Source organism: Vipera ursinii (genome assembly GCF_947247035.1).
Source record: "Vipera ursinii genome assembly, chromosome: 3".
Classification (NCBI taxonomy): Eukaryota; Metazoa; Chordata; class Lepidosauria; order Squamata; family Viperidae; genus Vipera; species Vipera ursinii.
Window position 1 is genome coordinate 183,762,782 of NC_139516.1, and position 26,630 is coordinate 183,789,411.

Below are 26,630 nucleotides of genomic sequence, written 5' to 3' on the forward strand. Positions count from 1 at the left end.
TTGAGAAACCTATATGCAGGCCAAGAAGCAACAGTGAGAACTGGACACGGAACCACTGATTGGTTCAAAATTGGGAAAGGAGTCCAGCAAGGCTGTATACTGTCGCCTTGCCTATTTAACTTATATGCAGAGCACATCGTGAGAAAGGCAGGGCTAGATGAATCAAACGTTGGAATTAAGATTGCCGGAAGAAACATCAACAACCTAAGATATGCAGATGATACCACTCTAATGGCAGAAAGTGAAGAGGAACTAAAGAGCCTCTTGTTGCGAGTGAAGAAGGAGAGTGCAAAACTTGGGTTGAAACTAAACATTAAGAAAACCAAGATCATGGCATCTGGCCCTCTCAATTCCTGGCAAATAGATGGGGAAGAAATGGAGGTAGTGACAGATTTTATATTCCTGGGCTCCAAGATCACTGCAGATGGGGACTGTAGTCAAGAAATTAAAAGACGCTTGCTTCTGGGGAGGAAAGCCATGGCAAATCTAGACAGCACACTAAAAAGCAGAGACATCACCCTGTCAACAAAAGTGCGTATAGTCAAGGCTATGGTCTTCCCAGTTGCAATGTATGGCAGTGAAAGCTGGACCATAAGAAAGGCTGAGCGCCAAAGAATTGAAGCCTTTGAACTATGGTGCTGGAGAAGACTCCTGCGAGTCCCTTGGACTGCAAGGCGATCAAACTGGTCAGTCCTAGAGGAGATCAAGCCTGACTGCTCTTTAGAAGGCCAGATCCTGAAGCTAAAACTCAAATACTTTGGCCATCTAATGAGAAGGAAGGACTCACTGGAGAAGAGCCTAATGCTGGGAAAGATTGAGGGCAATAGAAGAAGGGGACGACAGAGAATGAGGTGGCTGGATGGAGTCACTGAAGCAGTAGGCGTGAGCTTAAATGGACTCCAGAAGATGGTAGAGGACAGGAAGGCCTGGAGGAACATTGTCCATAGGGTCGCGATGGGTCGGACACGACTTCGCAACTAACAACAACAACAAGGTTGGCAGAAGCTGGGATGAGTAACAGGCGCTCACTCTGCTATGCGGCACTCGGGATTCGACCTGCCAAACTGCTGACCTTCTGATCGACAAGCTCAGCGTCATTTCTTTTGGCCATGGTTTGCTCTCCAAGCTTGTTTCAATTTACTTTGTGAATGTTTTTTTTTACCAGACTAGGTAACATCATCAACAGGAGTTTCTTGTCCTATTCCTCTTTAGCTTAGATATGTCTTGTGTGGTCAGTTGGTTGAGTGATTAGTTGTTCATTTGAAGCTATATTTAAATTCTGAGCAGCTGATTGGTTCTCTTGTGGATTGGACGTTTGAGTGGCCTGGTTTCTTATGTATTCATATGCTGGATCTAAATCAATATGCTTGTTAATTGCTTCTTTAGTAGAATACCAGGCTTCAATAAATTCACGTGTGTGGTGGGTGTTGGCATGGCCAATGATTTTTCTTCCTTCCCAATAGAAGTGCTAGTTAATGTTCATGAACACTTGTTTTCAATTGTCTTCCTGTTTGTCCCACATAGAATTGGTTGCAATTGTTGCAACTGATTTTATATACTATGTTTCTGTTGTTTTCCTTCTGTATTTTGTCAATGACTCTAGATCACAGGTCTGCAACCCGCGGCTCCGGAGCCACATGCGGCTCTTTCAGCTCCCTGTCCTCTGCCATGTGCAGTCCAAAAAAAATAAATAAAGTGGGACTAAAAAAGTTCAACCAATCAATTCAAATATGCAGGGTAGGTGCATATCTCGCCTTGGCTCCACTCTTCAGTCAAACCCTGTTCTGCGCATGTGCGCATGTACGCGCATGCGCACACATTTTTTGCGGCTCCCAGTTTTTCCTTTTGTGAGGGAACCGGTTCCGAGTGGCTCTTTCACTGTTTCAGGTTGCTGACCCGTGCTTTAGATAGATCAAAATTATTTCAAAATCCTTATTGCTCTCTGAGCTCAGTTGTTTTATTGCAGACATTACCCAACTAGATAACAAATTCAGTGCTAGAAGGAGAGGGGTTTATTCTCAGTTTACATACAGTAGCTTGCCCTGACAGGTGAGAGTGTGAGTTTTCTTATTGGTAGTTCCTTGATTAGGCTGTTGTTTATTGTCTGATTTTTTTGTCTTTGTTCCTTGATTGAGGTATTGTTTATTGCTTTATTGTTGATCTGGTACTAATCCTGCTTATCTGGGTGTTGATTTCTGGTAAGGTGGTGTTTTGGTGTGTGTGTTTTTTGATTGCCTCTTTTGAATGATATGTAAATATTGTTTATCTTTATATGGCTGTTGATGGCTGATTTATCTGATTTATCTGAATTCCAGGCTTCCAGATATTCTCTATTTTTTCTTAACTTAGCTTGGTCTAGGATGCTCACAGTTTCCCAGTTGAAACTATGGTTAAGTCTGTCCATGTGTTGTTAAAGAGTTTTCATCGTGTCTTCTGACTGCTCATTGGTGTTTATGGATGAGCTCCACTAATCTTATGTCGGTCTCTATTATATAGTGACTGTTATAGTCCTTACACTATGCTGTATGTTGCATATGGCTGCTGTTTTTTCTTCTTCTTCTAGGGCAGGGGTAGGCAACCTTGGCTCTTTTATGACTCATGGACTTCAAATCCCAGAATTCCTGAGCCAGCATGACTGGCTCAGAAATTCTGGGAGTTGAAGTCCATGAGTCATAAAAGAGCCAAGATTGTCTACCCCTGTTCTAGGGCTATGAAGTCATTTATTTTATTTGAGAAGTTTTGGAGGGCTTTAGTTGGTTCATGTGCCATGTGATACTGTCTAATTGTAATTGTCTTGGTGGTTGTGTCTGAGATGCGTTTGATATGTGACATCTTTTCATAGTTTGTGTTGGTTGTGCTGTAGTGAATTAAGTGGTCAAGCACTTTTTGATCAAGTTGTATGGGTATCCATTTTGCTGAAAGATATTTGGAAGATGTTGTAAAGTGATTTTTTTTTAATAAATGTTGTATGTGATGGTAATAGTGATAATTATACTGATACTTATTTTTTTGCTTCTATTTGTTGTTCTTTAGATCAAAATTTATTGTTTCACCACTAAGACAGAGCAGTCAATATTGATGTTGCAAAATATGTCTCAAACTTTGTCAAAGGTGCATCAAGGGTGCAATTTTTTAAAAAAAAGCAACAGTGAAGATATGGAAGAAAAGAATGAATCAGTACTTCTGAAGGTGTTCAAAAATAGGTGGATTAAGGACATGCATATAAACATCTGCAGATGATTAGGGTTTTGTTCCTGGAATCCAATATATGGATTTGTAAAGAGCCTCATTGCATTGTGGACATGTCACTTAAGAAAGGATCACTAATGAAGAGTGCAGGATTCAAAGTTGTTCTGAACAGAAGAGAACAAATCTGGAATTAAAGCAATGGAGCAGGCTCTTGGAAAGTAAATAATCCTTTAAAAAAGCCACAGACTTTTGCAGTTGAGAAGTAAGGACTGATATAAGCCTAGCATTCTGCTGCCTTGATAGAATGGTGAATTGTTGGCTGCACCATCAGCTGGCTGAAGAAACTTTCCATCTAAGTTGGTGCCAAATTACTGATGTTAATGTTAATCTTAATACATTACTGAGTTAGTATGCCTAGAAGAACAAAGGCATAAATACAGTATCTGACAAAAACAGAAGTGAAGGAGATGGCATACTTTATGACTCTTTAAAGAAACAGGCTAGTAAATTAAGTTTTAGATGGACTAGGTGAGTTTCAATAAAAAGGCTACTCAAATGAGGGAAAAGACATCAGAATAATTTCATTACTACTGTCACCAAAAAGTATACTCCTTCTTCCTTTAGTCTCCATTTAAATAAAGTCCTACTTCTACATATTCCTTTGGCAATTGCTGTTATGGATAAGTCTGCAGTAGGGTTATTTTTAAAGATCTGCCAAGAAATTATATATACATTAATAGGTTACATGGCTAGGCCAAGAGGATCAGAGACAATTGAAATGTCAATTCAGTTCAACAGATTGCTTCAGTTTGACTTGGATGCTATAGGTCTATAGATATTCAATTCAATTCGACTATTTGAACTCAGTCATCACTTTGATTTAGAAACCTAATTAATTTTGGACATTTGATCAAATCATCGTTGAGTTAAATCTCTGATATGATGACATCACCCATCATTTGAAATCTGATTAAGTAAACTATGGTCAGCACATAACAAGGCTGGACAATTCTTCAACATTTTGTGACATATCTGCCTATAGACATTTGAATTGTAAAAATATATGTTTAAAATTTTGAAGACTGGAGGGTATCTATTTGATTCTGCCTGTGTGTGCATCATTCTCATTTTTTAAGCTGATTTGAAGAAAGTGGGAGCAGATTTTGATACTCAGTGGAATAATAAATCGCTTATTTTCTCTCTAAGGTCATAACTGACATTTCGATTAGAATTGCAAAATATCTTAACCATCCCCCCAGCCCCTGCATTACTTTAGTGCAGCTCCATCTATATTTAAAAGCAAGCACACAAGGATACATACATTTCTTCAAACAGACTGGAGTCATTTGGCATTATCTGATTTACGCTATGCAATTAATTAAAACTTAATGCCCACTCACATTCATCATTTATCAGACACATATTTGAATAACAAAGGAGATCAAATGAAAGACTGTACAATGAAACCACATTTGCATTCATTTCTAAAAAGGGCCATGTGAGTTCAGGGCTGCATAAAAGGTATTGAGAAATCCAGAGGAATAGGACCACCCAGTAGCGAGTTGTAATCAGCTCATTATATCTATTATTTTTGGGGGGGGCAAAGAATGCCTTTGAAAGATGAAGTCATTTGAACAAAGAGAAAAGAATGTGGGCGTGCATTTTTATTTATTTATGCAAGTTATTTTTGATTCATTTCGGAAGCGTTCTCTGAGTACACTGAGTGGGATATTTTCATTGCTGTGCTTCATGCCGTGAAAACGTTCTTCAGGATTTGTCATTGATGGGTCTTGCTAAAGAGAAAGCTTTACTCAGATATCATTGGAAGATGGGCGTGGGTGGTAAGCTAATTAATAAACTTCCTAGTAAATTACAGTTTACTTCAATACAGTTAGACCTCGATTTATGATCACAGTTGGGACAAAATTTCTATCACTAAGCAAAATGGCTGGTAAGCGAGTTGTGCCCAATTTAATGACCTTTTTTCCTATGGTGGTTAAGCATAGTTGTTGTTAAGTGAATCATATGGTCATTAAGCAAATCCAGCTCTCCCATTTGATTTGCTTGTTGCAAACTGGCTGGGAAGAGAGCAAATGGTGATCACATGACCCCAGGATGCTGCAACTGTCATAAACACATGCTGGTTGCCAAGCACCTGAATGTTGATCATGTGACCATGGGAATGCTACAGCAGTTACAAATGTGGAGACTGGTTGAAAGTCACTTTTTCCAGTGCCATTGTAACTTTGGACAGTCACTAAATGAATGGTTGTAAATCAGGGACTACCTGTAGCATGGTTATTTAGCAAGCCAGACTTAATCATCAGCTGCTGAGTAAGCCATAATGAGCTTACTTGTACATTATGATTTATAAATTACAATGATTAAGCTTGCATGTTCATATGAAGCCAAAATAAAATATGTTACGGCCTATACTGTGATTGATAACACTGAGGGAGAATACTCTGTTTTTTTGAGCAATGCTTTTTTCTACTCAACTCTTCGTGACTTAAGACGTCTGGAAGATGAATGAGAATGTCTTGTTTCTCCTTGTTTGCTGATATGAAATGAGAAGGGCAGTAGCGCGGACTATGTAGATTTTGTCTGCAATATTGACTTATATGGAAAGAGTTTTAGGAATCCTGGCTATTTCAACAGTATATTCAAAGAATAAAAGCAGCAGAATGGAAGAATGGCCCAATAAAAGTTCCTAAATACCTTTCATAATTCAAATACCTTGGTGGAGCAGTGGGCTAATGCCTCCTTAAATAACACCAGCTGCCTGCAATTAGTGCAGGTTTGAGTCCCACCAGGCTCAAGGTTGACTCAGCCTTCCATCCTTCCGAGGTAGGTAAAATGAGGACCCAGATTGTTGGGGGCAATAAGCTGACTTTGTAATAATGCCGCTTGGGGGGGAAAGCCCTAATAAGCAGGCATATACATAGAATGAAGGCTATTGCTAAGCACATTGATTTGTGCTTCTTAGATTGTAAGCCGCCCTGAGTCTTCAGAGAAGGGTGGGATATAAATGGGATTAAAATAAAATAAAAATAAATAAATAATTCAATTGGACATTTATGTAAAAATGAGTAGGGAAATATTATGTTTATTTGTAGATTACAGAACTTTGATAAATCTAAGATTTAAAAGGTATAGATATTAAAGTTTGTAGAAAGTTACAGTCATGAGAAAAGGGGCCAACTAGAAGTTAATTATTAATTTAAAGAGTTGTATCTATCTGACTTGAAATAGACATTTCTCCAAAATGTTTAGAAGTCTTAAGAAAAGAGCCCCATATTAAGATAAATGAATATAAATCAATGCATACAGTTCTTGGATTTGCTACTCAGGAAGCTAATGGGAAAATGCATGTTCTAAGACTTCTTGAATCTCAGATGGTATCTTCAGTGCAGCTAAATCCTTGATGCTTGGAAAAGTCAGCATTCCAGGATGCAATAAAAAATATTATAGGCATATTTCTTAGTCACATCTACTTCTCCATGTCCTGTATTGCTATGTCCTGTATTGTCCTCTGAACCTGAGCGTGTCTGGTAGCAGATTTAGAGATTTCTTTTCTGTTAAGGAATAGAAACCTCATTTCTTGGAATTTGGGTTCATAGAATCTTACCAAAGGTCCCTGGTCTTTTCTGCCTAAGAGGAAATCCTACTCCAACATTTTTGGAAGTATTGTATAGGGTTCATACTGGCCAATCTGAATTCAGAATTAAGTTAAATCCTATGGATTTGCCCATCACCTGTAAAATTAAAAGCTAATTTTGTTTCTCAGCTTGTTGCACACTCATATTAGTAATTAGTAAAGCACTATGCTTCTCATTTTTCAGGGTATCTAGAAAATGTTGGTGATAAGATTTGCAACTTAGTTACCAACATAAGCCTAGACTTGTGAGAAAAATGTGCAAATGAAAAAAATGGGACAACCCATTCAGAATGTTGAAGTCTTTGTGAAAAGTCAACAGATTTTCCCTTGAAAATAATGTTGACAGCTGATTCTGTGTAACGATTTTTGGCAGGTATTTCTCAAAGTCAGCATGATAAGCTTTTTTTTCCTTATGATGATTATTTTTGGCTTAAGAACAAGAGAGTTATTCATTCTCAATGAGTTGGTTAATCTTTCCCCTTCTTTTCAACTCTATGCCTAGCTTCTCTTTTTGATAGACTGAGAGTGAGTGTTTATTCCTTTCCTTTCAAACAGATCTAAACATTTAAGTCTTCCTACCCTATAAACAAATCAACAAAACATCATCTTTTTAGTCCTGATGTCAGCAGAAAGTCTATTAAGGATTTCCAGATGCAGCATCATAACTTGTTTTAAATCAAATCAACTTTATCAAATAAACTAGTAGTTCTCAACATTTTCTCCACCATAGACCCCCTTTATATATCTTTTGTGGCCATGGTTCATGGCCACGGACCACCAAGATGTAACACAAGATTTCAATCATAACATTTCTTCAAGCCTTCACGGACACCCTGTGATGACATTGTAGCCTCCCAGGGGTCTGCAGACTACTGAAATAAACCAATTTTGTATTCCTTTCTTAATTTTTAGTTCATTCAAATATTGTCACAGAATTTTATTTCACTTCATTTTTTCTTCATCTCATCACAAAGAGTTCATGAAAGCTTTAATAAGACTTTTATGAATAGGAACAAAATGAACCAAGTAATTTTTGGATTTGTCATTTGTATTTCCTTTGTAATTTTAAAACGTCAGCCAATTTCTTTTGTATATCGAGGAAAATATCCTTTTCTAAGTCATTTGCCTGTCAGTTGTAAATCTATTTTTGATAGCATATCTAATGGCTAGTTCCATTGCCTCCTGACTCTCAAACCCATCAAAAACTGCCGTCCTGAGGTTTCCTCACAAGGAACTGCTGTCCAAAGCACATGTCTCCTTATCTGGAAAGGTTCTGAAGAAGTGGTCTACTCACTAGTTCTCTGGTCATCAGCTTTACTTTTGTAGAGCTGTCTTCAATTCTTCCAGAACCCTTTAATCATTTTACTCTCACTTTATTTAAGGTGTTGGAGGCAGTGGTGTTGCTCCCTGTTACTTTGCAGACTACCTGGTTGCCTCTCCTTTTGATCTAAAGAACTGTCTTAACTAGACATTCTGTAAACAGCATGGGAAGATAGGAAAATCACACATAGTTCTTAAGATTAATCATAGCATCCATTTGAACTTATTGGATTGTGAAAAAGCTAAGCTAGGTTGTATCATGTTAATTTTGGATGAGTAGTAATATAAGGACTGCAGAAGGTGGAAATCCCAGAAGAAGATAAAGAGAAATCATTTACTCATTGCTATCAAGAAAATTATATGACATATGCTGTGTTGCAGCTGCCAAAAATGCCTACACAGTCCTAGACTGCATTAACAGAGGGATAGAATCAATATCACATGAAGTGTTAATGCCACTTTATAATGCCTTGGTAAGGCCACACTTGGAATACTGCATCCAGTACATTCCACAATGTAAAAAAGATGTTGAGATAAGCAACAAAGATGATTAGGGGACCGGAGGCTAAAATATATAAAGAACGGTTGGTGGAATTGGATATGTCTAGTTTAATGAAAAGAAGAACTAGGAGTGACATGATAGCATCTTCCAATATCTAAAGGGTTGCCACAAAGAAAAGGGAGTCTAACTATTCTCCAAAGTACCTGAAGGCAGGACAAAAAGCAATGGATGGAAACTAATCAAGGAGAGAAGCAACTTAGAACTAAGGAGAAATTTCTTGTCAGTTAAAACAATCAGTAGACCAATGTGCCTCCAGACATTGTGGGTGCTCCAACACTGGAAGTGTTTAAGAAGAGATTGGACGAGCATTTGTCTGAAATGGTATAGGATTTCCTGCCTGAGATGGGTTGGAGTAGAAGACCTTCAAGGTCCCTTCCAACTCTGTTATTCTGTTATGTAGATATTTGGAGATGAGGTTGATATATGGTACTTGTCACCTTATAATGAAGTGAGGTATATTCCACTCAGTTCTTCCCTTCTTTCAGATCATTTCAAAAACAGTTTCTTTGCCATCAAGCTAAATAGGAAGTTTTAAAATGCAGTATAAACTTTGACATAGTATTATATATGATGCACCTTAGTTCTTAGTACATTTATCAAAGTCAACAATTAGTGGAATTGTGAACAGCTAGTAATTGTGTTAATGACTTTTTAAAAATAAAATTGCAGCATAGGAAAACATGTCTTAAAAACACTTTGGCATACATGCCAAGGTCCAGATCCAGATGGGACATGGGTAAAATATTCCATGAAAATGGATTAATGAAATTTCTAACTGCTCGGAAGGATCCCATCAGGTTTTGTGCTAATATTCTGTGGCAGTGTAAGAGCTCAATTAATGGTGCTGCCTATCATCGTCTATACCTGAAATATCACTATTTCTTTTACGTTACAGATAAATATTATATAAACGCCACCACTGTCATGCACATATGTTCATCTAGATTAGTGTTTCTCATACTTGGGACCTTTAAAATGTATGGACTTTAACTCCAGGGATTCCTCAGTTGAGAATTACTGCTCTTCACAGACGCCAATAACTTGGAACTCCAAGGTTACCTGTGCTTCTTCCTTGGCGTTTTGCTCTAATGCCAGTATGGATGTATTGTAATTTCTAACGTAGAGTGAAGCATTATTAAACATATGGGAAGTAATCATATTAGTAGTATTTAATTAATTAAATTTAACTTTAGTTAAGTTTGCATTTAAACTAAATCATAGTTAATTAAATCAAGTTTGAATTAAATTCATTTAAATTAGCTTTCTGCCAGTCCCTTTTTCCTTATTTGGAAAGAAAGGAAAGCTATAATGAAGCCCTGGCTTGCCACTTATATCGATCATGTGCCACCCTAAAATCTAGATTCAGGGTTTTTTTTTAAAAAAAAGGTTTATTTATAATATTGTATGCAAGCTACTTAAAAGGAATAGTCTGGCTGCTCAACACCTTGAATAAAAATGGCAAAAAAAAGTTGTTATAAGGAATGAAATATTTTGGTTCATTATCTATTCTCTGTATAGCAAGCATAATAAAAAATGGGAGAAGTCTATAAATATAGTGCCACTTATCTGTGTTAAAAATTATATGCAGCATGACAATTAATATCCTGCATGATGCTGAGATCTGATAGAGAAAAGTTTATGAATGACATAGATTCTTTCCAAGAGAGTTCTGACTAATTTTTATGCTGCAATAAAAACCCTCATAGCTATTTCATATTTGCATCTGAACTATGGCCAATCGCTCACACCAAAAGGCCTGCAAGGGAGATATATTTGGAATTTAGATGGTATTTGGCAAGGGCTCAATGCAAATGAATCAAACAATATGCAGTAAATTTCATGGATAGTTAAGTTTTAGTTTTGGTGGCATAAATCACAGGTGAGATCATATTATAGACAGCTATACAAGGAAACTGATGAAACAATAAAGCAAAGTCAGATCTTGTTGTGAACAACCAGGCTTCAGTAGTATGAGAAGCACAGGAGTGAGATAAAGAATGGCAGGACAAAAAATGAGGTTTAACAATTTTCTGAAAATAAAGGCATGTCTAACAACAGTGAAACCACCTTTCTGACCCACCAGCATGTCAAAGAATGAAATTAATCTATCAGAGTTTCACAGCTGTAATCAAGCATGTTGCGGTATTAAAGCCATACACACACACACACACAGAGAGAGAGAGAGAGAGAGAGAGAGAGAGAGAGAGAGAGAGAGAGAGAGAGAGAGAGAGAGAGAGAGAGAGAGAGAGAGAGAATGAATTGGTGAAATTAGAGTTTACTGTTTTGAATAAATCTTAGAGTATTATGCCTTGAAAGGAAAATACATGTTTAACTCTTTTTATGGTAAAACATTTGGAGATGTAGACTGTAGATCAGTGGTGGGATTCAAATATGTGAACAACCGGTTCTCTGTGTGGATGCTGCTTCTGGAAATCCATTCTGGGCCTGGGCAACAAAAAATTAGCTACTGGTTTTGCTGAAGTGGTGTGAACCAGCTGAATCCCACCACTGCTGTAGATGCAGGGTGGGAGTCCCAGCTCAGTTGTAGAGATGTTGTACTGCATATCAAAAGTCCCAAATCCTCTGGCATCTTTCAAGTAAGATGAGAACAATGTTATAAGAAATCTTGGAAAGTTGATGCCACCCATATTAGAATAGACACATTTTCATAAAAGGAGTATCCCCCGTGTAAAAAAGCTGAGTTTCCTACTCATTGTTAAACATTACAGCTCTTCACCATTGCTGTGAAGCTGAATTTCTCATCTGACTGCAAATATAAACAGTAGTAAGTCATAGTCTAATAGCAGAAAAAGAAGGAAGGGAGCTAATCTATTCTACTGAATACTATTGCAAAATCTGTCCATTTTCCTTCAGGATACCTTCCCAGTAAAATAACTTTTTCTACATCTTTTTCAGGTTATTAAAGACAGCCATAACTATTTATTTTAATAGTGGCTTTGAAGGACACAGGTCATGTGGGACACAGACATGTCCCTGTCACTGATCATGAAGGATTACCATTTTTCTTTATCTGGAAATTTCTTCTGTACAAATGTTGTCCTTGAGATCTTTTCTGGGGATTTAACTGAACCATGGAATCAAGAAGAGACCATTGGAAAACAAGAAAGAGATCCTCAAAGAGAACATGCGGCCACCTTGAAACTCTTACCCACCCAATGAGCTCCAGAAGTGAAATGAAAGAATTTCACTGACATTTTCTTCTTTCAACAAACAAAACAAAACATTGAGAACACTTCTCACTGTTCTAAAATTGAATGAGAATGGTAAAAAATGCAGAAGAAATGTTTGTTGTAGCATTATTGATATCATTCAAGCTGTTGAACTTGTTCAGACCTTTCTCTATCAAGCTTTAGATAATCTGTTGAGAACTTTCTATATTACCTAGTTTTCATATGGTCGTAAATTGATCAACTTATTTTGGAACAAGTTGGTAAAATAAACATGTGTTTGGTGTAGAAAGTGATTCCTTCTATTTAGAAATCTGGACTTTCTATCTGTGGCTGATAGCTTGACCTCTTAGTGATTCGGGTCTCTGCTTGTGGAAGACAAGATGGAAGAATAAGTGTGAACATGCTTGTAAAAACATTATCTATCTAAATGACCAAATTTACATTAATTTCAAAATATCATTAAAGGAAATAACTGTCAATTATTTTACTTATTATTTCATTCAGTGACATTAGAAAAACAAATACCGTAGTTTCAGGCGTATAAGACGACTTTTTAACCCATGAAAATCTTCTCAAAAGTCAGGGGTCGTCTTATATGCCGGGTGCTGAAACTTTAGGGACAGGGCTGGCTGGAAAACCTGGAGCGGATCTTCCATTTAGTCTGCGCAGGGAAAGCAGAACCAATGGAGTAGAAGCTGCAGTCTGTGATTTTTTACAGGCTGGGGTCTGGGCTTCTTTCCTTCTAAAGTTGAAGAGCAGCTGTAGGCAGGTGGGGAATGCAAGAGCAACTTGAAAGGCAGGTGGGGAATGCGTAGCCAGAGCAGCAGCTTAGCTCTAAGGACACATTTGACTCAGGAACTGGGTGGGCTGGCTGGAAAACCTGGAGCGGATCTCCCATTTGGTCTTTTTTTTAAAATCCCATTTATGTCCCGCCCTTCTCCGAAGACTCAGGGCGGCTTTCAATTTAAAGCACAAATCAATGTGCTTAGCAATAGCCTTCATTCTATGTATATGCCTGCTTATTAGAGCTTTCACACACACCCCAAGCAGCATTATTACAAAGTCAGCTTATTGCTCCCAACAATCTGAGTCCTCATTTTACCTACCTCGGAAGGATGGAAGGCTGAGTCAACCTTGAGCCTGATGGGATGAGAACCTGCACTAATTGCAGGCAGCTGGTGTTACTTAAGACTCTGCACAGGGAAAGCTTTAGAGTGAATTAGGAAAAGTGAAAAAGTGAATTAGGAAAATAGGAAACGGTTGCTGGAATTGGGTATGTGTAGTTTAACGAATAGAAGGGTGAGGGGTGACATGATAGCAGTGATCCAATATCTCAGGGGCTGCCACAAAGAAGAGGGAGTCAAGCTATTCTCCAAAGCACCTGAAAGCAGGACAAGAAGCAACGGATGGAAACTAGTCAAGGAGAGAAGCAACCTAGAACTAAGGAGAAACTTCCTGACAGTTAGAACAATTAACCAGTGGAACAACCTGCCTCCAGAAGTGGTGAATGCTCCAACGCTGGAAGTTTTAAAGAAGAGACTGGACAGCCACTTGTCTGAAATGGTATAGGGTTTCCTGCCTGAGCAGGGGGTTGGACTAGATGACCTCCAAGGTCCCTTCCAACTTATTATTATTATTATTAAGATGGAAGAATAAGTGTGAACATGCTTGTAAAAACATTATCTAAATGACAAAATTTACATTAATTTCAAAATATCATTAAAGGAAATAAGTGTCAATTATTTTACTTATTATTACATTCAGTGACATTAGAAAAACAAATAGACTTCAGTTTTCTGCCCAATGTTTTGAGCTGTTGTCACTAAGTTAATTTAATTTGATAGCATTATATTAAAGAACTCATATATAGGTTTTTCATGCAATGGAGTGTGGAAGAGAGCCCAATCAACAATGATTATTCATTTATTGGCTATGTATATTAGTCTATCCTGAGGCCTATAATAGGTTATACATCTATTTTTCCTATTCTGGCTCTTCAGCCCAATTCAATCCATTAAAGCATTCAGACTGCAATAACAAAATTGTATTGTGAATTTCTAATTTACCAGTTCACCAGTGCAGACTTCATGAACTCAACATCTTCTGAACTAATGGACTGAAATTCAGGGAAGATTCTATGCCTTCTATTCTCTCTTAAAGTATTTCTGAGTATTTTTTTGATGCTCTTTTGCAGACACAAAGAATCTTGGAAACTCAGGCTGAACAAAATAGAAAGTGAATCACCTCGAGTTCTATAGTTTCCTGTATAAATTATGTATTATTATATTCTAAACCATGATACTTACTTAAGCTTTTACTTAACTTGGAGTTTTTTAAATTGGAAAACTGCAACTCTCCAAAGAAATAACATTGGGCAAGAAGTGAATATATAGTTTGTGTGTATGTGTGTGTATATAGCATATTTATAAATACAGTATGTACTCTTTTTAGATTTAAAAATTCTGATTTACGTATATAAGATGTTTGAACTTTTACAAATACTATCAGCAGATTAATTATGTTTAGATTATTTCTTACTATCTGACAAAACATTTCAGAGGCAGGATATTTAAAATAATGATTAAAATACTAAACTTTATTAACACATACACCTCCAGATATTTCAGAGATGATGATAAAACACAACATCAGAGATATGTAATTCCAGGAAAATAAAAAATATATGTTTCATAATAAAAATTATCAAGTAAATGATGCAATATTGAAAGTTTGCCTGTGCTAAGAAAAAGAAGCAGGTGGAAAACAGATTTGTAAGCTTGAAAAATGCCTTGAACTATAAATTCAACTGTTATCCCTAGGGCTTTTTTTAAAAAAAAAAATCTGATGCCCCCTCTAAATTATTTGTAACTCCCCAGGAAGACCATGACCAAGAGTTTGAGAATTTCTATCATAGATTCCATAAGAAACATGAATAACACAGACCTGAGGCTACTTTCTGATATTGAGGAAAGGCTTTTGTGATTTTCTCTGTTCTTTTAGTATTAACAAAGATCACAGAGACCTCAGAAGCAAATTATCATATTTCTATAAATGGTTTGACTGACTAACCCTGATGTATGTAATATTTCTTCCACTAACTACTTGCTATCTCAATGCCTACTACTGTCCCTTTGTAGAAGGTTGGTAGTAATTACAGTATTTACATCTATACAGTAATTATATATGTATGTATGTATATATGTATGTATGTATGTATGTACGTAACTATAGGAGGGCAACACTTTTTCACCTGTTCAATTATTTGCTCAGGATTCAAATTAACCTGGTTTATGTAAGGTGGACTTCCTTACCTTAACATAGCAGAGTTGCTTGCAGCTCAACCCTTAGTCTCTTATGTACCTTGAGTAGTTATCCTTCAGTGCTTCCCTTCATAATATCATTTTTAGCAGATGTATTCAAAATATTGCTTCAGGCTTTTGTATGGTCCCTAGAGCTTATTTTCTGGCTCTAGATATCTCTGTGACTACAACTGTTGAAAATGAATAGGATGGTTTACCCACAATTCTCTCAAATCCAAGGAAAGAAATAGAAAACCTGGCTCTTTCTCCTCTTATCATGATTTAGCTCCAATTCCTTTGGATTAATGTTCTGCCTGGAATAATTCTTGCCTTGCCAAAACATTTTCCTTCGCCGACTTTTTAGTTAGCTTGCAATCCTGTTATTATTATATTATGGCTTACGTTGTAAGCCACCCAGAATCATTAGATATAAGATGGGTGGCAAATAAATTTCATAATAAATAAAAATAAAAATTTGGGAAAGGATTTTTTTTTAAAAAAATCAGTCCCATTTGGAGAAGGACCTCAAATTTTATAGATTACTAGAGAATCCCATTGTAACGCAGAAAACCATTAAACAAAACATCTACTCTTCCCCCCCACATCAAATTGAGTGAGTCAAACTGTGGATTTCAAGACACGAAACAATCCAGAAAAATATATCCTATTTTTTTAAGTCCTGAGAGGATTAATTTCACACAGAAGCATAACATATTTACTTTAAAACTTACCCTGAACTTTAAGGAATGAGTATCAATAACCTCAAGTGCCAGAGTAATGAAATAATAATAACAGTCTACTCCTCTGCTGGTATCCAATCCATTCAAAGTTTGGCCTTCAACCTCATCATTTATCCACTTGGATACATCATTATAAGCCCACATGCCCATCAAGGGGGCTCTTACTTGCGCTAAATAAGCACACCTTATTAGCAATGCATTCTGGAATATTATATCAAGAGATCTTCGGTGCTAAGTTTAAAAATTGCTAGAGTAAATGAGATGGTTGCACCTTTATAATTAAAGCCAAGGGAATCTATAACAGTATGTCATTTTCAGTTTCCTGCCGATTTATTGCACTATTACATTCATTATTATATAATTACTGTTACCTGGTTTTATTAATGTGAATTACCTGATGAACTTCTTGAGCTGTGAGTGAGAGGGGTGTGGAAAATTCAACATGGAAAATGTCCAAGACCCTAATATGAAGGTGAGGTGAGGGACTTTTATAGCTTTTATTTCTGGCAAGTTCATTGAATAAAAATTTCCATTTGAAAAGATATATGGTGTAGAGAGCAAGAGAGATGACCTTGCAAAAACTATGCAGGAAGAATTACAAACACAAAAGTATACTTTACACAGAGGAACACAGGAAGAATTAGAAAAAAGCTCAGTCTGGCTTGGGCCAAATACAATGGAGTATGAGAAGAAGGGAAAGCAAGATAGGGTCAGGCTTTTATGATTGGGTTGATCTGTTTATCTGCTGTCAAGTCTATTTCAACTCTTAGCAACCACGTAGATTGACTTTCTCTGGGACAATCTATCCTTAAGTGGGTCTTTAAGATCCTCCAATAATGTACTCATCACTACTGTAACTGAATCCATCCACCTTATTCCTGATCATCCTGTTCTTCTCTTTCCTTCCAGCTTTCCCAGCATTACAGCCCTCTCAAAAAACCCTAATATTTGTATAAGATATCCAAAATAGATAAATTTGAGCTGGTTATTTGTACCACAAGTGAGAACTCTGGTTTGATTTGTTTGAAGATCCATTAGTTTATTTTCTTGGTTGCCCATGGCTTTCTCAGGAGTCTTTTCCAACGCCAAAGTTCAAAAACATTTAAAGGTAAAGGTTCCCCCGCACATGTGTGCTAGTCGTTTCCAACTCTAGGGGTCGGTGCTCATCTCCGTTTCAAAGCCGAAGAGCCAACGCTTGTCCAAGGACATCTCCGTGGTCATGTGGCCGGCATGATTAGACATCAAAGGCGCACAGAACGCTGTTACCTTCCCACTGTAGTGGTCCCTATTTTTCTACTTGCATTTTTACGTGCTTTCGAACTGCTAGGTTGGCAGAATCTGGGATGAGTAACAGGCGCTCACTCTGTTACGCGGCACTCGCGTAATCCACCAAACTGCTGATCATCTGGTTGACATGCTCAGCGTCCTAACCCACTGAGCCACCACGTCCCTCAAAAACATTTAAGACTATATAATTATAGCCCATATGTTTCATACAGGCTTTCAATTTTGGGAGTTGAAGTCCCACATTTTGAAGTTGCCAAATTTGAAAATCATTTTAATAAAAGTTCTAGTGTAATTTGTGGAACTGACCTGGCATCTCTCCAAGGGGTGACAAATATAAATATGATAGTACAACTATTCAGTCATTGACTGTTCCCAGTTACCACAATGCTGAATGAATGGTGATTATATCTGGTTCTCAGAGTTGTGGCTGTCCCAGCATCTCCATGGTTATGTGATAGTGATTTGGGTGCTTGGCAACTTATTCAAACTTAACAACTGGTTGCCAAGTGCCCCATGATCAAGTTATCTCCATTTGCAACCTTCCAGCAGACAGAGTTCATATATGTTATTTTTTTAAAAAAAATCCTCAACATCAAATGGACTGAAAAATCATTATAGCATTTAGAATAGGAGTTCACAAGTTTGTAGGGAGGTGAGGATGGGCATAGCTGGAACAAAAAACAAATTTGATTTCATTTACATTTAATATTTTAAGGCATTAGTCTAGAAACTGGGAGGCTGTAAGTTCTAATTTCATCTAAGGCAGAAAGCTAGCTGGGTGACCTTGGCCAGTAACTTTCTCTCTGCTTTAGGAAGAAGTTAATGGCAAACCACTTCCAAAATCTTCCCAAGAAAATTGCAGGAGTCGATACTGACTTAAAAGCACCTCAAAAATTGTATGTAGAGATTGCTCATTTATATATATAATGCTTTCCCCCTTGTATTACACAAGAAATTACAAATTAGTAATGATTTTTGGTGGTCCCTGCAGAGTACAACTACATTTGGGAATCACTGTCTGGGCACTTCTTACCAAATGGTAAAGCTGTCAGTTGCAGATTGTAGTCAAAATGTCTCAACCTTGTGAAACATGTCTGCCAGGCATCTTGAATGTCAGAATGCATATACCGGTAAGCTTTTAAAGTAAAACAGTGTATACATAAACCCAGATAGATGTCTGAATTCCACCAAGGAGGGAAAGATATGATTATCATTCATAAATATATTAAAATAAATGAGTTGAATTTTCTGTATTATTATTCTTGATGTAATGTTTTGATGAATCTTCTCATCCATGAGAAGATTATTTTTATTAATGAAAGATTTAATAATAATAGATAGGGTGATATTGATATTTAATAGAGTTGTTAAGACCTAATGAGATAAAATGGGCATCGGCATGAAATCAGAAAATAAAATTGCAGTGACAAAACATCAAATTATGATTTTTAAAATGACAGAAGAAGCCTCTATAGGATTTTAATACTTTAATAAGTAGACTTGCACCAACACTTGTTACAAAATGTTTTTAACTTATTAAAGAGTATTGAAAGAAGCACAATATTTATATATTGTATTATTTAGCCCTGGCAAAATAATAATAATAATAATAATAATAATAATAATAATAATAATAATAATAATAATAATAATAATAATAATAAGAATAAGAAGAAGAAGAAGAAGAAGAAGAAGAAGAAGAAGAAGAAGAAGAAGAAGAAGAAGAAGAAGAAGAAGAAGAAGAAGAAGAAGAAGAAGAAGAAGAAGAAGGAAGGGACCTTGGAGGTCATCTAGTCCAACCCCCTGCTATCTAACTATATTTCTGAAAACATGGATCTTATAAAAGTGAAAATATAAAAACTAAATAAAATAAAGCTAACACAGATACTTAAGAAATTGGCCAGACAAGTACCAGTAGCCATGGTTTGGACCTGTAGCCAATAAGTATTTGGGAGATGTGTGCTGGTTTGGTATACAGCCTTTAGCTGTATACCAACCCAGTTGTGTAATTGAAAGATTTACACTTTCATTTGCTCTGCAACTGGAATTCTTTTTTGGAAGACTAGGATGATTTTGGAAGTTGCTCCACATCTGATTAGTCTTCATGTGATATAATTCAGAAGGGGACACTACTTTAATCAAAGACTATTTCAGGGCTATATTGAATTTAAACATATCTTTCTCAACTGTGGTTGTTTATATTTTATGCTAAACCTATCAGTATTATAATTAAGCATATTCAGTGACTTTCTCTATGAATAGGCATCTCCCTGGAGGATAAGAAAGTAAAGAAAAGTGAACTCAGCTTCAACACTCAATTGACTATGTAGCTAGAGGACCTCATTTGTTTTTGGCAATGATTTTGTTCATCAAAATTGGCTTAGAATTCTTTTAAAGAGGCATTGCGGTTAGTGGTTAAGTGTAAGACTGGAACCAGGAAGACCTAGGTTCAAATGCTTTTCTGATAATGGAATTCATTGGGTGACCTTGAATAAGTCATTATCCTTTAGCCCACAACTTAGCTAACTGTAAGAATAAAATGCTTAGTCCTTGAGCAACCAGAAAAAACACAGGATTTAAATGTATTAATAAAATATACATATAATATGATGTAATTTGTAAGTAGTATGTAATAAACTGATAGACTAAAGCTAAATAGTACTTGTGATATGATTTTTAGCTTGATAACCTTATCATAAATTATATTTTGAACTGAACCTTGATTTAGAGATTGAGATTAATCCTCAGGAAGATCTGCTTATGGGCTGAAATATAAAGAGAACAAATGAAGACTGATGAAGCCTTTTCCTGACACAGTGCTATACAAGTTACACAAATATAGGTATGAAAGGAAAGGTATAAAATATAGTGTAAACTCTAATTTATTGCTTGTCATAAAAATATGTTGTCTTCTCTTCAAAGCCCTTCCTTCTGTGATTTCTGTTCTTGCTTTTTTGACTTTCATTTTATGGCCAAATCATACTGTATTTTCCTTTAGTTCATAAGTGCTTTGTTATTTTTTATTGATTTATCTTTTTACCTTTATTTTGCTCCTCTACTTCCTAAGTTTTTCTGCCAATTGTAAAATAGATACCATGTTTTCAAAGTAATTAATAATTTAGATTCTTAATGTACCAAACTTATAAAAGGTTACTGCTGATAATTCAGAATGATTCAGAATAGTTTGTGACAACACAGAATATAAACCAAGAGTCACAAATTCTTAATCGAGTTCAGTGAGTGGACAACAAACCATGATACACTTGTATTTTATTTGCTGCAAATTATTTTCAGTGTGTTCTATATTTACATTTACTTTCTCTGACTTGGTTATTAATATTACAAATACAGCAAAGTCTTGATTTTCCAGACCTTGATGAAAAATATTTTTATTCCAATAGCTAAAATGTAGTTCACCATTTGTATAATAATAATGCATGAAATAAGGATACATATGATTTCATCATATATCGCTTGTTACTGTCATCTATTTGGAATGAAATATGTATTTGTTCTAGTAATTGAGTAAGATTATCAAAGTTCTGTAGAATTCTGTTTTGAACATAGAATAAATGTCCTGTGATGTTTAGCACTGTTGGTTAAAATACCATTTTTAAGGTTCAAGTGAAGTGCTATGACCTGTTGCTAAAGTGACTAATTTATTTCAATACCAGTTCTGTTACTCCCTGAGTTTTAAAAACTTCAATGGGGAAAAAAGGTAAATGTTTTATGAATTCCAAATAAACAACACAAATTAAATCACATTACTGAATGCATTATGCTGCCAAATCAGGCTTATGATTTTACAATACCTGAACTAGCAGTAGATCATAATAATTTGGCATATACCTCAAATGACTTTTGTTGACTTTAATAGAGATTATCCAAGATGCAGTACTCTCATGAGGTTAAAGTTTTCATAAATATTTAATACTCCTGTTATAAAATTAGAAATCAAAACTGAAGAAGCCCATTCTGTTTGTGGAGACTTTCTGAAATAGTCTGAAACTTTTCAATATATGTGAATTCAGCAATTGCTTGCTTAATTTTTTGGTTATCTTTTTCTAAAATAGCTATTTTGCTCATGCAAATGGATTGAATGACTACCTTTACAATTTTATTTTTATATTTCAGAATCATATACAGACATGTTTTCACAGTTTAATGTTTATGGCCTACAATTTTCATGAACCCACTTGCAGCAAGCATCTCTGATCTTTGCAATCAAACACTAATAACAATAGCAATAACACTTAGACTTATATACTGCTTCACAGTGGCTAATAGAGGTAGCATATTGTTCCCAACAATCTGGGTCCTCATTTTACTCACCTCTGAAGGATGGAAGTCTAAATCAATCTTGAGCCACTCAGGATTGAACTCCTGGCAGTACTGCATTCTAGCCACAGCACTACCAGGGCTCCTGTTAAGTGCAAGATAGGATTATTTGTAGGGAATGGTCAATGAGCATTACCTTGAAGTTTAGGCTTCCTAGATCCTTATGTTTTAACATTTATCAACCATCTATAAATACCCTTTTCTGTTCTGGATGAGCAAATACAATTATTAAATGAACAAGTGGAGTCTCTGTGATTGCAGGCTATTCTAGGGCACAGGTTATTTTGGTGGCAAAGGAGAATGTATGTCCAACTTTCTCTGGGAGAACCATCTACAAACATTCTTGGGCTAAGATAGCTGAACCTCAATGATTCATATTCTAATAAGCTCACACTTGATTTACTGCAAAGAACTGCACATATTATTGAAGATGCCATATGAAACTTGTGGAGAGCACAGCTGTCAAGTTTGGGAAACTAAATGGGGCCATTTGTTCTAAAAAAAAGAAACTATACTGGGAGTCTGCAGGCTACCAATTTTAGAAATTAATATTATTTTATAAAGCTACAAGCAACTTAGGAGTCAACTCCTTAAATTATTGTCTGTCCCAATATCTTCCAATTCAGACACTAAGACCGTCTGGTGAAGACATTCTGCTCATGGTCCCAGAGGGTGATTCACAATGCAGGGATTAAGAGTGGACCTTTTCAATGGCAACATTGAATCATGGAATTTACTTCTTGAGAACATTCAGTTGGCCTCAGAACCATCTTCTTTGTAACAACCTATGAAGTCATTATTTTTACTCAAGTATTTTTGGCTATCCAGGACTAATCTATTTTTCAGATAAAGTATGGTATTACTTTTTTATATTTTTTTAATTAGGAAGCATTTATTTAAAATTATTTCTTATAACCTGTTTTCAGTGCCTCCAAGAGAAAGAATCATTTAAAACAAAACAAAACACCAAAATATATATTCTTCCCCACCCAAGATCCTTATGGAGGATATTGCCTGGTTACACATGTATAGAGAAAAATTTTGTTCTTTTTGTGAAAGTACAAAGTATAAATGATTTTGAATAGTTTACAGCTGCAACCCTTGCATTTAGCAAGTAAAATTGGTAGTGTCAGCTGTGGTGTCAGCCTGCCCTGAAAGGTATTATGATAATTGTTAGCTCTGTTGCTACAAATCTATACTTCACATATCATTTATTTGAGATCATCTTGATCTGATGAATATCTGAGACTATTCCATGAAACCATTGTTGAACAATAAATGATAAGAGCGAGTGAAGCATAAAAGGAATGAGATGATACACTGGATAAAAAAAAATAGCAATCCTGCTAGGGGCTAAATACTATGTTAGGCTTCCACAAACCTATCCTTAGCTTCCAACAGAGGGATATATGCGAAAAGATGGCACAAATCCAGAATTAGTATGTCTGTTGTTTTTACAATATCTTTTCAAATCCTGTTATTCTGCTTTTCAACTATGAAAGTAGGGAGCTAAATTTATCTCCCTATTTTTTCCAATTCATTAGCATAATTCCAATACATTTTTTCTCAATCCCAGATTCTTTAATTTTGATATATGTATCAAATGTCTGCTAATGGGATTCCATAGACCCATAATGGAAAAATATAAATTGGAACACCTGGTGAAATATCTCTTTTTGGAAGAGATTTTCTAAAGTGGAATGCTTGCTGTGTTATTGGAAATGTAGCTTTAAAGTTGCAATTCAAGATCTCGCTCTTAAACATCCTAATATAATTTTCCTTTCATGGGATGATTCTTCCAGAATATTTAACAATAAGAGAGGTGAAACTTTTAGTATTTCTTATAAGTTCAGATCCATTTCAATGCAAGGCGAGCAGTATGTCTAAAATGCAAGACATTTTAGCTTTCCCAAGAGACAACTGTCATATGAGATTGCTTGGGAAAAGCTTTAAACAGTCAATGTTGTTGATCTTTCAATGTAGGGATAAGGGCAATGCCTTCACAAAAGTTACCTACTAATCCTTACAGCAATTCTGTATTGACAGGGACCAAAGCAAAGTGCACCCATCTGCTAATAAAAAAAGATAAAGGTGGCTTCTGATTATCCAGGACCCGAAGGAAAACCCAATTCAATTGTTATTGGTTTTCTGCACTCATAATATAGAGCTGAGGTGAAACACTTTACATATAGGCTACCAACCCCTGCATGCAATGATCTGGGGGACACGGCACTTACAGTTCACTTTAGTTCTGTGCTTGTATCTTATCATTAGTGTTAATGTCATTGTCAGCTAACATAATGTCTCATACAGGTATTATTTGGCTTTAAATGATTTATTTAGTGACTGTTCAAAATTACAGTGGCACTAAAAAAGTGACTTAGAACTATTTTTTACACTTAAGACCATTGCAGTATTCCCATGATCATGTGATCAAAATTCGGGCACTTGGCAACTAGCATATCTTCATGATATTTGCACTGATCCTGGGGGTTATGTGATCACAATTTGTAACCTTTCCAGCTGGACTCTGACAAGCAAAAGCAATGAGTGAAGTCAGATTTGCTTGACAACCACATAATTCACTTAAAAGTTGGAGTAATTTGCTTAACAATTGTGACTAAAAGGTCATAAAATGGGACAAAATTCACTTAACAACTGCCTTGCTTAGCAATGGAAATTTTGGGCTCAGTTGTGGTTGTAAGTCAAGGACTACCTGTATTTGCTATTGATTCCCTGATTGTATTAGGGAAAGGCAAAGGACAAATGTAATTGTTTGCAGAGTTTGTTTGAAAGAAACTCATATTTAGGCTAGCAATTGACCAAAAGAATATATTTTTCATTTGACAAAAATATTAATCTGAACCCCTGAAACAAATGTTTCTGAGAACATTTATGCCAAAGAAGACATGTTTCTTTTCACTGAGGTCCATTAGCTTCTCCCTTCAAATCAAGAACCTATCAGAAAAGTTATGTCAAAAAAGTCTCTTATTTCATATTTTTGCTGAAGATTTTCTTTAACCTCCACTCTGATCTCTGTTCATATATCCACTCAATATATTTCCCATCCCTAACATGTTAATGCTTTCATGCCTCTCTCCTTTCCCTCTGCTTCTCTCCTTAAGTACATAGTTCTGATTTTCAAGATGGATTGAGTTTATATGAGTATCTGTTCATTTATTCAATCAAGTTTTCTTTACTGACTTTATTTATCAAACACGAGTCTCTGCAAATAACCACAATGATTAAGAAGCAGTGGTATGCACGAAGTAATGTCACAATGCAGATCCTGCCCTTTTGAATGCCAGAATGGAAGTCCAGGGATTTCAATCATGATGTCATGATGGTCACTTTGTCACTTGACTGCTATACTATCATGCCTCTTTGTTTTATTTAAATGTTATAGAATTCTTGATCAATCTAATCCAGCATAGTCTCTCTGACTGTACGTAGACTCCCTCTAGTTAAGTATGATTCCTGGGGTTTACCCAGATATGTTTATGTACTTTCCTTAGCAGCAATGTACAAATTCTGGGCAATCGTCTTCTTCTAGAATGTTGTTTCAAGTTTTCATCTGAATTCCAGTCAGCTAGATTCTGCCAATACCTGTGTCAGACTCAGAGTAGTGGTTGCATTTTATTACTTATTATTACATTATTATAATATAATGTAAAGAAGTTGTTGTTGTTGTTGTTATTCTTATTATTCCTTTATTATTACAAGATAAACATTTTTCACATTACTTCATACCTAATCCTTTTCTTGATATGCCAGAGTGGGATTTTTTGCATGCAATTAGGAACCTCTATCAGATATAAAGGACGTGGTGGCTCAGTGGGTTAGGACGCTGAGCTTGTCAATCAGAAGGTCAGCAGTTTGGCGGGTCAAATCCCAAGTGCCGCGTAGCAGAGTGAGCACCTGTTACTCGTCCCAGCTTCTGCCAACCTAGCAGTTCGAAAGCACGTAAAAATGCAAGTAGAAAAATAGGGACCACTACGGTGGGAAGGTAACAGCGTTCCGTGCGCCTTTGGCGTCTAGTCATGCCGGCCACATGACTACGGAGACATCCTCGGACAAGCGCTGGCTTTTCGGCTTTGAAACGGAGATGAGCACCGGCCCCTAGAGTTGGAAACGACTAGCACGCATGTGCGGGGGAACCTTTACCTTTATCAGATACACTTTTGTTTTCCAATAGGCAGAATAAGATCAAAGACACATTTATTTTTATTCTTTGAGTATGTTTACTAAAATGAAACTATTGTGAGTCCACTTCAGGCTCAAAATTCAAGTTCTATGCAGATGCAATATATCAGAATTTAAACATGTATTCCTGAGCATGAGTGCCATGATTATGGGGACCAGGCCTCTTTTACAAATTTAGTTAGGGGATAAAAAACCCTCCATGCTGCAGTTAGGGCTTTAAAAATGTACCCATTTGTATGAAACAAAGCTTTTTTCTAAGAGTATATGCCACACAATGTAGCAGGGTCTCTATAAAATAAAGTAGCTAATTTATTTCCTCTCAGTGACCAGGGTTATGTGATTGAATGCCATTCCATTAAATGCAATGTTTAAATAATAATAATAATAATAATAATAATAATAATAATAATAATAATAATAATAATAATAATAAGAAGAAGAAGAAGAAGAAGAAGAAGAAGAAGAAGTAGTTGGAAGGGACTTTGGAGGTCATCTAGTCCAACCCCCTGCTAAGGCAGGAAACCCTATACCATTTCAGACAAATGGCTGTCCAGTCTCTTCTTAAAAACTTCCAGTGTTGGAGCATTCACCACTTCAGGTTGTTCCACTGAGTAATTGTTCTAACTGTCAGGAAATTTCTCCTTAGTTTGACCCATAGGATAATTGTACTGTGGGTCTTGTTAGTTGTTATACTCATTGTCTGTATGAATAATTCATATCTGCATTATCTATTCAGACAAATATTGTTATAGCAAGGCAGTATTATGAAGATCATGTAATCAAATTCTGAAAGTTAAATTTATTTTTTATATATGATCAGCAGTTTCAATTCATATTCAGGTC